This window comes from Martes martes (assembly GCF_963455335.1).
Source record: "Martes martes genome assembly, chromosome: 12".
In the NCBI taxonomy this organism is placed as follows: Eukaryota; Metazoa; Chordata; class Mammalia; order Carnivora; family Mustelidae; genus Martes; species Martes martes.
This window is the reverse complement of record NC_137900.1, coordinates 18,083,151-18,096,453: the sequence shown is the minus strand read 5'-3', so window position 1 is coordinate 18,096,453 and position 13,303 is coordinate 18,083,151.

The window sequence follows — 13,303 nt, the reverse complement described above, 5'->3', positions numbered from 1 at the left end:
CCTGTCATCATGTTGGAAACCCTTACTAGACCTATGTATTTAGGGAGTTTTGTCAGAAAACATTTTTAACTTGCAGTATTTAAAAGAATCATATTTACTGTTCTTAAAATGTCATTCAAATGCATGTATTGTCTATTGTTTGGGGATGGGAACTAGTTTTGCAAAAAACACCTAATGTTGTATAATAATGCCCCAATGATCTTGCTGGTTAAAAATACAGTATTTTTGGCCATAATTTTGTACTACAGTATTCTTCATTCTTGAGTTTTGCTTCTCGAAGTTGCCTCAGCCTCTTCTAGAATTTTTTTTTTTTTTAATTCTAGGGACTATCGGAATCAATTTTTCCTTTCCTAAAATACTTTATACTGCACATGCATTGCCCAAGTAGATAGGTTTAGGAGTCTCTAAGCAAACATGAAAAAAAATTTTTTCCCTTCTGTATATAACCAGATTTTAGTCTTCAGTGGAGGTATTTGTAGTGGTGGCATTTTTTTTTTCCAATTTTTAAAAATGTGACCTAACCAACTATAAATACAAATTTTAATAGCTGCTCACTAAAGAATGAGAGCTGCCTGCCTTCAACCTGTGACAATCTTCTAAGAAGGAACGATTAACTGGCTGAAAGAGGCAAGGGCTTGGCTCAGAACTTTTCCTGCTTCGGCAGCCATCGTGAACGGTCATCTCTGCACAGGGAAAAGGAGCTGTAGATGTCCTTTGGGGCTGGGACTTTTAGAAACCAACACCAAAGATTTTGAGATCAGCTAAAAACTAGCTTTTCTCTCTCTAGCAGCGTTATGAAGTTCGGGTGATGATGGCCAATGTTCTAGAAAAACAGCTCTTAAATAGGTAGGGACTTAAGAACCGTAACAAAAATCTGTTCCTGCTACTTACTAACCACGTCTTTGGTTTTTGTTTTTCAAAATACTGTTCCTTCCAAATACTTTACCAAGTGTTGTCTTCAGTTAAAAGCCTTTGGGTAAGACTCTCCTGTTCTTACATGCTTCAGAGACCATTTCCAGTAAATGGTGTCCCGTCTCTAGATCTTCCTATTAAGGGTTGGTGTGACGGGGGACTGTCATTTAGTACAAGGCCTGGAGGGGTCAGTCCCCGCAACCTTCCCCCTAAGGAAATGGGGTTTCATCCAGTCCCAGCACCCTTCACTCTGTGCCTCTGGGACCTGTGTCCATCTGTATCATCATCTTGAAGACCCATAGCCCACAGGAGAAATGAACTCACTATACATTGAGCCAAATATTTTAACTTGACCCTTTGACTCATAGACCCAGCCTGATGAGTCAGATGTTTTTGGTCCTATTCTGGAAGCAATAAAAGCATTTGGTCCAAAAACTTCTGTCTTTCTCCTCATCTTCCCTGCCTCTACCATCCCCCCGCCCCACCCCCACTGCTGCTGCCATTTTACTTGTAGGTTGTGAGAGGCTGACCACTACACCTCAAGAAACCAATTAAACTATTGCAGAAAAGTGGGGTGCGAAGTAATGCTACAGAACAGGGGTTCATCTGATGAGGAACAAGAGAATTTCTGACGGTCAGTTAGCTAGGGCCTTGCTTTTCTTGCTGTCCAGTCTTGAGTTCTTACCATGCTCATGAGTTACTCCGTATTTAAGCCCTGACTGAAATGTGGATCACAGTTGGAGAGTGGAAGCCTGTGGTTAAGGGTAGGTTTCTGGTTGTTAGATTATCTTGGCCTTACCGTTATCCCTTTGTTTCATTGTCATAGCTAATTAAAATATGGATCCAGCTAGGATGAGGAACTCAACCCATCTACTTTGAGGGTGCACCCTAAGTCCCTGTAAGACAAGGCCTTGGTGATAAAACGCAGGTCTCTTTAGAATCTAAGAAGCACAGGGAGTTCTGCAGACTTTTCTCCAAATTCTTACCCCTGAGGACTTTGAAATCTGACCTGTGTTGACTTTCTCTCTTCCTGTTCTCTTCAAGAAGACAGAGGCCATACTATTTTCCTGTCCCATAAGTTGATGGGTGAAATAAGGCAACTTACCCTCTGGGGGTTATGGAAGGAAAAAATGAAATAAGATGGGACCAGGAGGGAGACAAACCGTAAGAGACTTAATCTCACAAAACTAACTGAGGGTTGCTGGGGGCAGGGGGTCGGGAGAGGGTGATTGGGTTATGGACATTGGGGAGGGGATGTGCTATGGTAAGTGCTATGAAGTGTGTAAACCCGGTGATTCACAGACCTGTACCCCTGGGGCTAATAATACATTATACGTTAATAAAAAATAAAAAATTATATTAAAAAAAGAGGGTAATTAAATCAACCCCTGGTAACAAAGAGCTAATGGCAGGAATCCCTCAGTGCTGGCCTTCCACAACCCAGTTAGGGGAGTCGCTTTATAGCTGAGCGGACTGGGAGCCGGTCCCATCCAGGTGGACTATGTAAGGGCCCCTGGGACTATCACTGTTCCCCAGTTCACCCAATACATGGGTATGGTGGGTATCTCAAGTATCTTTGGAAATAAGAGGGCTGGTAGGAGACATACTGACAGGTGATGCTTGGCAAACACGACAAGTCGGCAAGTGGAAATTCTACCCTGTATGCCCAGCTGCCAAGAAGCTCACATTGCTGACAAGACCATGTTTGCGTCTGCTCTGAGGTGTGCCTCACCTAGCATGCCATGCCCATTGGGAACCCCACGCTGCCTGCCATACACTGTCCAGTCAAGGCACGAGCTAGGGCCCCCTTGATCCTTCTCCGTCAAGGATCGGAGCAGCAGTGATTACATGCCTGGGATCAGAGCGGTGTCCACAGAAGGGGCCTGCTGCTGCCTGTGGAACAGCCAAGGGCCAACCCCAGTAGGATCTGGGTCCACGGTTAACAGTGGGGGACAAGCGGGGTGGGATTGTGGTACTGATCTGTAGTGTGTGCTCATTGTCATGGTGTTAATAAATATCCTACCAAGTCCCATTTTCAGCTACTGATTTGTGGGGTCACTGAACCCAGTGGGGAAGAGGTCCTAGCAATGATCTCCCTCAAGCTGTTCCTGCACACACCCTCAGTCCCCTTAGGACACCACCTCTCTGTAAACCTGGGGAAAAATGGCAGGACAAGCCCAGCTGGCTTATTGCTCCCCCAGCGTCTGAGTTCCCTCCCCTGGTGACCTGGAGCTAATTACCAAAGAGCTCTATGCTCACGATGGCCTCTTAGCCAGAAATATCAAGTACTTTGAACTCAAAAGGAATTTGGACATCAGATTCAACTAACGCTAAGTATGAGTGCGTGTGCACATGTACATGGAAGAAATGTCTCAGCATCTCCAAGCAGTTCAGTCAATGCTGGGGGGAAAGAAAAAAAAAAAAAAAAAAAAAAAAAACCTTGTCCAAATGTTCATGTTCTTTGGGGGAACTAGATTAATCCTCAATCTTTTGAACACTGATCTCTGAACATATGTGGATACACACACAGAAACCAACCATGGTTTGACCTTGAAGTTGTATACACATGCACGCCCATGAGTATAGACACACTTGGTTAAGAGAAGCAGTTTAACAGAAAAGCATTCTTCACCTTGACATGATCAAGACAGAGAAGATCATAAAATCCACAGCTAAGATTTTCTGTAAGAAATGCTTTCTTGCCAGTCTTTCCAGGTGTTATCTTAAAAGAGCTCTGCTCCATCCAAGCAAGAACACACCTCACGACAAACTATAAATATTTCTTTAAAAGGGCAGATGAACCTCGGCTGGGACTTCCATGTCTGAGCAACAAGGGGCTGGGTTTTCAGCTGCAGCAGGAAGGAAGGGCTTCCACGAAGTTACGGAAGTTGGGTGAAGTCTTAGCCAAATTACAAAAGCCAGCGCCACACGATTTGGCTGCACCATCACTGCTATTTCTGTTCTAGAGCTCAATCTTCTCTGTGCAGACTGCTCACCTCCCATGAAGGATCATGACTTCCCAGACACCACACCTGAGCCACACGAATACCTGCACAGAACCACAGCCTCTGATCCATGGGGCAGAGGACTGCTTTCGTGTCACGTTCTCCCGCCGAGGAGTGGCCACACTTCCACGTCCCCTGCTCCACACGGGGACTACTGAAGATCCTTCTCTGTCAGGTCACTCTGGCCACAAGCCAATGCCTCAGGAGTGATGCTCAAGCAGGGAGGAACGGGGTTGGTGGACACATACTACGGCTGGCGACCCTCACTGGGCAAACTATAGGCTTATTCTACACACTTTTCCAGAGGGGCCCCAGCAGGCCCCACTTCCTCTACAGAACCTGCTCATTAACACACCCTCTACTGGGGTTACTTCCAAATTCTCACTATGCTTTCTGGGGTCCTCTCATACACAACTTGCACCCAAATCCTTTGCAATGGTCTGCTTTGGGGGAAATCCCAGATAAGACATTAAGACCATCAAGGGATGACATTCACATACAGGGAAGCAGCCACAGGGACTTGTCCAAACCTGTCACAACCAAGGCTTCAATACTTGGCCTTCGGTACTTGGCCTTGAGTACAACAGCAGCTGACGACTGAGGTCCCAGATGAGCATCTGGAACTCTAGTGTGAACTGAAGTTGCTACACAGGCTCCACAGTGGGAGACTAGATCTAGCAATAATATAGTTATGAAAAAAAAAATCCCACCTATTACTGGAAGCTACTATTATAGTATCTTCAAAAGATAATCCATTTCCATTATTGAAGAAAAGTGATGCGGACATTTCCATCTTATCCTCATTCTGTTTAGAGGATGTCTCTACTCCTTTCCTCCTCCTGCCCAGCTCTGGCCCCTGGCTCCAAGATGAGCCCCCCCATCAGCCCTAATTGATTCCAGATGTGCGAGGTTGGCCGCCTCCTTAGAGACACAAAGGCACTTCAGTCACGCTCCCCACCCCCAACCCCAGTGGATGGTGCTGACATAATCACAGGCAGAGAGGAAAGAATATTCCATCAGAGCATTGGCACATATGGTGACATTTAATTGAAAAGTAGCACAAAAGTACGGGAACATTATCTAGGCCATGTTCTGAAAGAGTATCTTCCTTCTTTGAAAAACTAAGTTTCTCTAATTTGACAGTTGGTCAAAGTATATACTTAGAAAAAATTAAGAAAGCTATATTTCAAATCTTGATGAAACAGGACTTTAGAATGAGAGGCTCTCCGCCGATGTACAAACTTGGACCACAATTTCGTTAGTAATCATACCTCAGTATTTGTTCTAATAGGTTGGAATGTACATACTGTATTTAGCTATCTTATTACTTTGTGGAGGAATCGGTTTTTCAGTAGGGGTTACATGTCTGTATATTTTGTGATGATCGATAGCTAAATAAAGCCCTGTTCACACTCAAATACTGTCATCTTTTTAGAAGGCACAATGAGGATTCCAAATTATTTCTTAAGACCAACTATCTTATTTAAACACTTTTGCTGGCCATAATTCTATAAAGAGTGACAAAGTATTTCCAGAAAGAAATAAACAACAACAAAATTCAGTGATGGCTTAAAACATTTAAGAAAAAAGATATTCAAAGACATCTACTATAAGAATATATGCCAACGCGTCTGGAATTTGGGCTAAAATTTAAGCAAACTCAGAAGGAAAAAACTTAGTGTTGAAGTAGATTGTGTTTTTGCAATTAGGCACCAAAAGCCTAATCCAACAGTTCTAAATATGATTGATTCCAGAAAATCTCTAACAAGACTGACTTGTCACATTTCATGTAGCCTACAGAAATATGTATAATCTCTCATTTTTTTCCATTGTTTATACATTTTAAAAATACACCATCGCAGTTATTCAGACTGCAGTTTGAGACCCCTTCGCTAGCTTCTAACTCTTCAATTTTATCATAATACATCAGCCTTCTCAAGATAAACTCAAAAACCTCCAGGATTGCCTGGTCTGGGGGTACCCACAGAATCATTGAAGAATGGGAACACTGATTTACTTTTTGACATCCCTTAGAGTTATATTTTTTACTTCAAATGGGATTTTTCCCCAATAAGCACTTGTGATCTGCTGGTGTTAAATACTAGTTAGGGATAAATTCGATTGTGAGCACTATAGATTCTATTACACATAATCCTCCAAATATAGGCTACCGTCCATGGAATAGATTCTGGGCGTTGTGGACCTGAAATCCGTTTGTACTCCTGCTTGATGTGGGGGAAGTCTGGGAGCTCAACAGTGTGGTGTGGACTGAGGGTCACAATTTTGACCATCAGAAGAGACCAACTCACTCGTATGACCTCATATATTTGAGTTTGCTTTTGCTCTTTACTATGTATTTGAAGGATTTTTTTGAGACTGTAGTCTGCTAAAGTGACACAGATTTCCACACTTCCCCAGCCCCCTTCACGTATCACAAAGTCTGGAGTAAGCACTGCTTCCTTTTTGATGAATTAGCTATGGAACGGCTGATTTCTCTAAGGTTTTAAGGCATTTCTTCATGGTCACAAGATGGCTGTTGCAGTTCCAACCATCGCTCTTACACACAAGGGAAGACTGAAGAAAAAGGCAAGAGTACTTGTGTCAAGAAAGCAATAACTTTTCCACTTACTCTATGACACATTTCTGCTCACACTGCATTGGTCAGATCTGTATCCTATGACAAACCCTCTAAAGAGGCCAACTAAGGAGAAGATCAGAAATGGGAGTTGAGTCACTCAGGGTCTTGCACCATGAGTGTACATATTAATTTTAAAAACATGGACTAAATATGCATAAGTCTTTCAGGAGGGGAATGTGAACCACATCAGATGGTAGAGTGAGACCATTTAAGGGAATAAAAAAATTCATAAAGGCTTTACTAAACTCTGATCTATGGTCTGGAAAACAAATATGCCCACTTCCCTCCTGGTTTCTACCATCTATTAACCTCCCTGACATTACCCTGGGCGGTTTCAGCGAGCTGTATGGAAAACCCATTTGGCAGCCTAGACTTTGGATCTTCCCATCTTCATCTTCAGTGATCAAATCCTCTACTCCACTCTAACCACCCACTTTTGTGATCACTCTTTGCACTTTAACTTCTCCACCTCCAAAGCACTAACTCAAAGATCTGGGTGCAACTTCCCTTCCTAACACTTTATTCAGTGATTTCTACTTTACTCCTGAAATCTAAAGATTTTCTTCAGACTCTCCTTCACTTTATTTCTCCCAACTCACCAGCTTTCTATGCTCCTTACGTTTCCTTCTTATCTAGCTCTGATTTCACATCCCTGAACTAAATACACTTGCAAGTACTCCACACTTATGCTATCCCAAACCAGAGTGTTTACTGCATACATGAAGCCAACTGATTGGTCCGTGCAGCCCTCAGAAGCCAAGGGAAGCTAGAGAGAAGGACCAAACCGAGCAGATTAGTTCCACCAGAAATTTCTTGTTACAGCAGACTAGATAATCCAGGCCAATTATCCCAAAAAGGTCATTTAGAAAAGTTGGATTAAATATTAAAAACAGGGGCACCTGGGTTGCTCTGTGGGTTAAGCCTCTGCCTTCGGCTCAGGTCATGATCTCAGGGTCCTGGGATCGAGCCCCGCATCGGGCTCTCTGCTCGGCGGGGAACCTGCTTCCTCCTCTCTCTCTCTGCCTGCCTCTCTGCCTACTTGTGATCTGTCAAATAAATAAATAAAATCTTTAAAAAAATAAATATTAAAAACAGTTTCCTAAAGGCAGAGATAAGCTAACAAGATAGTGAATAATGACTGGACCAGGTTTCGGAAGAAGACAAAAGCCCAGGAGAATGAGACCAGTGTTTAGGTCCACTCTTCCTCTGGCAGAATAAAACAGTTCCAGAAAGGAAAGAGGAGAAGCTGAGAAGCAGTGTGACCCATTTTTGTTAGCCTTTTACAGTTAGAAAGACAAGTATTAGCATGAAGACCATACCCATAAGCAGTGTGGTCTGGGTAAACCACCTCACCTTGGGATGGGAGTAAAAAGAACTACAGCCAAAGAGTAATGATGGGTCAGAAGTGTATAGCCCTCAAGTTCAGCTTCAAAATGAGTGTGCATTGAAATGAGATAAGAGAAAAAGATAGTGAATTTTGGAAGACCTTTGATGACTATGGAAATGGACTAATGAGCATTCAAGAAAAAATATATAAACCTAAATTAAGAGCCCAGGATGTGACTTATTTGCAGATTACCAATAGCTGAGGAGAAAAATAGTGAAACTGGAAATGGATCATGTGAACATAATGAAGATAAAGTGGGGAAAGGAAAAAAAGAATGGACAATAGATAGGGTAAGAAACATGCAAATTTCAGAGAGGTATAGAATAAAATACACACACACACACACACACACATATTCATATATATATATTCATTCCCATAGAAGCAGAGAGAGAATGGTCAAGAAGCAATTTTTAAAGACAAAACATAGAGAACTTATCCAAACTGATGTAACGCATCAAGCTATAAATTCAAGATGTTCAACGATCCCCAAGGAAGATAAGTAAAAAGAAGTATATGCGTAGACACATAGTAAAATGCTAAAAAAAAAAAAAAAAAAAAAAAAAAAAAAAAAAGAGAGAGAGAGAGAGAGGCAGAAATGAAAGACAATAAAAGCTGCTCGTGGGAAAAATAAAAACAACTACCTTTAAAAAAAAATCCATCAAATTTACAGCTGAGTCTTCAATAGAAACCATTAAATGCAGAAGGCATGGAATGGTATCTTTGAAGTGCTAGGGGGAAAAAAAAAAAAAAAACTACCAACCTAGAATCCTATCCAGGATGAAAATATAGCAGAAAAATAGAGGTGAGTCTGGCTGTGATGGAGTGAACGGGACCAGATTTACCTTCTCAGTGTAAGGAACTGGAAAACTGTAAAGTTTTCTGATAGTAGCGGACAGTGTAGAATCGTGATCTCTGACAGGAAGAAAACAAAGGAGACCCTCCTGGAAATCCTTCATGAGCTATAGTGAAGGAAAGATAAGTACAGCACAAAGGTTCAAGTTCAGGAAGGCTGAGGTAGCCGGAATTTGTGATCCATACTAAGCTTCCTAAGGGCTCCTCAGAGAATGGGGAGCTCTCCGCGCCCCTGGAGTTGGGTACTTTGGTGAACCGGGGTTCATAAAACCTCTGGCCCGCATCCCTCCCTTCTCGGTCTCGCTTGCTGCCCCACACCGTGGCCCTCACGGGCCCGACGGACCTGCGCTGGAGCTGCTCTATCTAGGGGGGAGGGGGGTGGCACAGCAGCCTGGGTCCCCCTCAACCTCCAGGAGCTAGTGGAGGGGTGTGTAACAGGGTCATACCTCCTCCTTCTTGTCCGCCCTACCCCCAGGGTGAGGGGAGCCTCTCTCCTTCCCCATCAGACTGGATGTGCCTTTATCCTCTAACGCCCTGATCTCTCTGAACACCCCCGTCCTCCGCCTGCTGGTGCGGGGTGCTCCTCGACCCACCCAGATACGACAGTTCAGGGGGCTCCCCTGCTATCCCTCCTCCCATCCTGTACCCCCCATCTCTGGGGCCTCATCACTGTGGAAGACGGGGATAGTAAGGGTATGAGTGGGTGGGAGGCATGGGGAAGGTTTTGGAGTAGAACCAGGGGTGCGTATGAAGGGGGGGTGACAAGGTCCCCCAGGGGAGGGGGGACCAACCTTGTCTGGTGGATGAGAGGACGTATTTATTTTTCACTGTACAGTATTTAAAAAGAGAATAAAAAAATCCAAATGGAAAAAAAAATCTTAATTCTTAATCTTAAGATTAAGAATACTGATATCCATACTACCAGAGTGGAGGGAGTGGCCCAACGACAGAATTCCAGAAACACGCATGAAGGTCCTGGGGACATGGGACAGCTGCTCAGTACAAAAACATGCCTGTGTAAAGTGAAAGTGCTGGATGCCAAACCAAGAAGAACCGAGAACTTTAAGCTTAACAATTTCCAGAGTTCACAAAGAGCAGGGAGATGCATGAGATACGTGAGCTCCAACCCTTGAGGAGCATTCTCACTCAACAGACCTTAGAAATAGGTCTTAGAAATAGAAGTTAAGCCTAAAATAAGGGCCACTTGAAAACCACCAGATCAAGTATTAAAAATAAACCTTCACAGTGGCTAACAGAATGGAAAGAGGAGGAGGAGGGGTAGAAGAAAGAAACACACTGATGGTTACCAGAGGAGAGGTGGGTGGGGGATGGGCGAAATAGGTGATGGGGGTAAAGGAGGGCGCTTGATCTGGTGAGCGCTGGGTGGTATATGGAATTGTTGAATCACTACCTTGTGCACCTGAAACTAATAACTAACTGGAATTAAAATAAAAACTTAAAAAAAAAATAAACCTTGAAAGGGTTAAGTTGATCCTCAGATAACCTGACTGCTAGAGCAAAGTCCAACACTCCTGAAAGAAATACAATCGATCCAGCACTCAAAATATATAATGTCCAATATCCAATTAAAAATTAATTTACCAGTTGGGGGCCTGGCTGTCTCAGTCAATAGAGCACCCAACTCTTCATCTCAGGGTTGGGAGTTTGAGCCCCACAGTGGGCATGGAGCCTACTTGAAAAGTTAAATGTTTTTTATAAATGTGTGTACAGGTAAACAAGCAGGAAACCAGGAAGGAAAAAAAATCAGAACCAGGAAGGGAAAAGAAAAGAAAATCAGTCATTGGAAAGACACTTAGACGTGATAGATATGGAATTAGCATCTAAGAACTTTAGCATAGCTATTATTTATATGCTCAAGGATTTAAAGAAAAACTTAATCACATTTTTCTCAAGTGAACACAGAATTTACTAGGATAGATCATATATTAGGCCACGAAACAGATCTTAAGATTAAGAATACTGAAACCATATCAAGCATCTTTTAGTGACCCAGTGCTATAAAACTAGAAATTAAAGGGGAAAAGGGAAAAAAATCATAAATATGTGAAGATTAAACAAACAACCAACTGATCAATGAATTTAAAAAGTATTTTTAAAAATACCCCAGGACAAATCAAAATAGAAATGCAACTTACTAAAACTTATGAGTTGCAGCAAAACATTTCTAAGAGGAAGTTCATAGCAAAAAATACCTACCTCCAAAAATAACAGTATCTCAAACAACCTCACTTTACACCTCAAGAAACCCAAGAAAAAAGGAACAAATAAACCTCGAAGTTAACAGAACAGTAACAAAGATCAGAGCAGAAATAAATGAAAAAAAAAAAAAAGAATAAAATGACAATAATATAAAAGATCTATGAAATCAAGAGCTAGTTCTTTGAAAGACAGACAAAATTGGCAACCCTTTAGCTAGGCTTACTAAGGAAAAAAATAATAGAGAAGGGAGTCAAAACTCAGAAGCAAAAGAAGGCACACTACACCTGATAGCCCAGAAACAAAAGATTATAGGAGACTACTATGACAAATTTACAACATCAAATTGGACAACATGAGAAATGGCTCAATTCCTAGAGATGTGCAACATTCTCATTTTCAATTATGAAGAGATAAAAAATCTAAATATACTGATTACTGATAAGGAGATGGAAGGTTTTTGACTACTGATTCAAATAAACAAAAGCCCAAGACCAGAGAGCTTCACTGGTACGTTTGACCAAACATTTAAAGAACCCCAATCCTTTTCAAACTCTCCCCAAAAGTACAAGAGGAGGGAATGCTTCCAACTCATTTTACCTAGCCAGCGTTACCCTGATACCAAAACCAAACACTGACACCACGGGAAGAAAAAATTACAGGACAGTATCGCTGATGAGCATAAATGCTAAAATCCTCACCAAAATATAAGCAAATTTAATTCAACAAAACATTAAAGGGGCATACACCATAATCAAGTCGGTGTATAACATTCAATATCTGCAAATAAAGGGGATAAACCACACTAACAAAATGAATTAAAATCATATAATCACTTCAGTAGATACAGAAACAGCTTTTGACCAAATTCAACATCCATTTATGATAAAAACTATCCAAAAAGTGAGTATAGAAGGGAAATACTGTAACATAATAAAAGGTCATATAAGACAAGCCCACAGCTATCTTACTCAACAGTGAAAAGCTTAAAGCTTTTTAAGACCACAAAGTAAGAATGTCCATCTCACCACTTGTATTCAACATGGTATTAGAAGTCCTAGCCAGAGCAGTTAGCCAAGAAATTAAAATGCATCCAAATTAGAAAGGAAGTAAAACTCTATTTGCAGATGACATATTTTATACATAAAAAATACACTAATAACTACTAGAACTAATATATGAATTTAGTGAAGTTGCAGGATATAAAAATATGTAGAAATCTGTTGGGTGTCTATACACTAATAATGAACTGTCTGAAAAATTAAGAAAACAATCCCATTTACAATGGCATCAAAAAGAATGTACTTATGAATAAAACAAACCTAGGAATAAATTTAACCAAGGAAGTAAAGTATTTTACACTGACAACTTTAAGATATTAATGAGAGGAACTGAGAACAAAAATAAAGATACTTTGAGATCATAAACTGGAAGTATTCATATTGTTAAAATATTCTTACTACCCAGGGCAATCTACAGATTCAATGCAATCCCCATCAAAATACCAATGGCATTTTTTCACAGAAATAGTTTAACAATCTGGTATTTATATGAAACCACAAAAGACCCCAAATAGCCAGTGTAATCTTAAAAACACAGTTGGAGGTACCATGTTCCCTGATTTCAAACTATATTACAAAGCTATAATAATCAAAACTCTATGGTATTGGTATAAAAACAGATGCAGAGATCAACAGAACAGAATAGCCCAGAAACAAACTGAGGTGTATATATAGTCTATTAATTAACAAAGGAGCCAAGGATATACAATGAGGAAAGGACAGTTTCTTTGGTAAATGGTGTTGGGAAAACCAGACAGCCACAAGCAAACAAATGAAAGTGAACCACTATCTTACACCATACAAGAAACTAAAAATGGATTAAGAAGACCTGAAACTGGGGTGCCTGGGTGGCTCAGTGGGTTAAAGCCTCTGCCTTCGGCTCAGGTCATGATCTCGGGGTCCTGGGATCGAGCCCGGCATCGGGCTCTCTGCTCTGCAGGGAGCCTGCTTCCTCCTCTCTCTGCCTCTCTGCCTACTTGTGATCTCTGTCAAATAAATTAAAAAAAAAAAAAAAAAGAAGCTTTGCACAGTGGCAGTATCGTAGCCAATGAGGTTTATCCGAGGTGCGATTATTGCTAATTAAAAAAAAAAAAGAAAGAAAGAAAGAAAAGAAAACTATTAAAAAAAAAAAAAAAGAAGACCTGAAACTATAAGACTCCTAGAAGAAAAAAAGGTTATCAGCTCGGTGGCATTGGTTTCAGTAATCATTTTTTTAATTTGACACTGA